Source organism: Tenrec ecaudatus, chromosome 13, assembly GCF_050624435.1.
Source record: "Tenrec ecaudatus isolate mTenEca1 chromosome 13, mTenEca1.hap1, whole genome shotgun sequence".
NCBI classification, from domain to species: Eukaryota; Metazoa; Chordata; class Mammalia; order Afrosoricida; family Tenrecidae; genus Tenrec; species Tenrec ecaudatus.
In genome coordinates this window covers 130,352,978-130,354,707 of record NC_134542.1, presented here as the reverse complement: position 1 = coordinate 130,354,707, position 1,730 = coordinate 130,352,978, and the positions used below count along the sequence as shown (strand labels likewise).

General features: G+C 41.6%; 1 non-coding gene across 1 annotated transcript; it reads left to right on the top strand.

Annotated features, from left to right (window-relative positions):
- Positions 1 to 856: 856 nt before the first annotated feature.
- On the top strand, positions 857 to 1,021 carry LOC142425304 (U1 spliceosomal RNA). The gene has a single exon (XR_012779650.1). It is a non-coding gene; the product is annotated as a U1 spliceosomal RNA (small nuclear RNA).
- The last annotated feature ends 709 nt before the right edge of the window (positions 1,022 to 1,730 follow it).

Genomic DNA, 1,730 nt, shown 5'->3' with positions numbered 1-1,730 from the left:
ACAATTAAAGGCAAGTTTCAGAGTCTCTTCTGACATCCTCTGCTCTTTCCTTTCTTTTCAATAACCTTTTGCTTTCTTCATTTATGATATATAATGTCATCCTAGAGTTCATCAGGTCTTCTGTCACCAGTGTTCAATGAGTGAAATTTGTTCTTGAGATGTTTCTGAAATTTAGGTTAGAGAGACACAAGATCCTACGTTGATTTTGTGGAATTTCTTCAGCTTCAACCTGAACATACACGTGAGTGATTTCTGGTCTGTTCCATAGTCGGTCCTTGGCCTGCTTTGAACTGCAGTCATTGGACTTCTCCATGATCGCTTCTCACAGAAGGAGCCCATTTTATTTCTGTGTACTGCACCTAGAGAAGTCCACACGTATACATGTATAGTCTTTTTTTTCTCCCTCCTGCCCTCCCCCTCCCCCGCGCCACCCGCGTCGCCTCTCCACCGTGCGCGACCCCGAGGGCTCCCGCGATTGTGTCTTCTTGAGTACAGTTGCGATTGCGTTCTGCTTCATTTCGTACTCCCGGGAAGGCATCGCGGAGTGCAGGCACGGGATGGAAGGGGGTGGGGTGGGGGAATGGGCGCCAAAGCGAGCCCTGAGATAGGGCGCACGCGGCCAGAGCTGCGGGACCTCTACGTGTATAGTCTTAACTTGGGTTGTTGGAAAACATATTTGCTATAAAGAAGTCGCTTATCTTGTAAAATTCTATCATGTGATCTCTCGCTTTGCTTATATCATGAGGACCATATTTACCAAGTACTGTTCCTTCTGCTTTGTTTCCAAATTTTTATCCCAAGCATCAGTGATTATCAATGTGCCTTGATTACATGTTTAAGAAGTTTCAGACTATGCTTGCTTACCTGGCAGGGGAGAGACCATGACCACGAAGGTGGTTTTCCCAGGGCGAGGCTTCTCCATTTCACTCCGGATATGCTGACCCCTGCGATTTCCCTGAATGTGGGAAACTCAACTGCATAATTTGTGGTAGTGGGGGACTGCAGTTCATGCTCTCCTCTTAAACAAAAAAAGAAGAAAGAAATTTCAGACTAAAGAAATTTTTGAATTCTTATTGGCATATAATTCACATATCATACAATCCAGTAATTCAATCACATCAAGAGTTGTACAATCATTGCCACCCTCAATTTTAGAATATTTTATTTGTTCATATAGTCATTGTTATTAGCACCCCATCTCTCCTCAACATCCCTGCTATACTCCCCAGTTTCTATAGGGTCTTGATGAGTCGGAATGGACTCAATGGCAGTGAGTTTAGTTTTGGAGTTTATGAGAAGTTTAACTAAGGATCCAAGTGTCAATATCCCTAATTCTGAACTTGGATTCCCCTGTTCAAACACATTTATTACATGAGAAAACCTTACATCAATATCTAAATGAAAAAAAAATCAAGGTTACTGGCAATATAAAGAAGATGAATGTAAAACTAATGAAAACAAAACAATTTTACTAGATTTTGACTAGATCCTGCTGTCTGTGTAAAGTACGGTGCCTGAGGTCTATTTCCTCTGTCTTAAAAAAGGTGATTTGCCAAATCTTTGATGTAATCATAACATTAAAAGGTTGTTAAAATGGAAAAGTCGGTGAAGGAAGACACTGGAGAGTATAAGACATGAAAAAATAATAATTTATAAATTATCAAGTGTTCGTGAGGAAAGGAGGGTGAGGAGGGAGGGGGGAAATGAGGAGCTGATAACAAGGGCTCAAG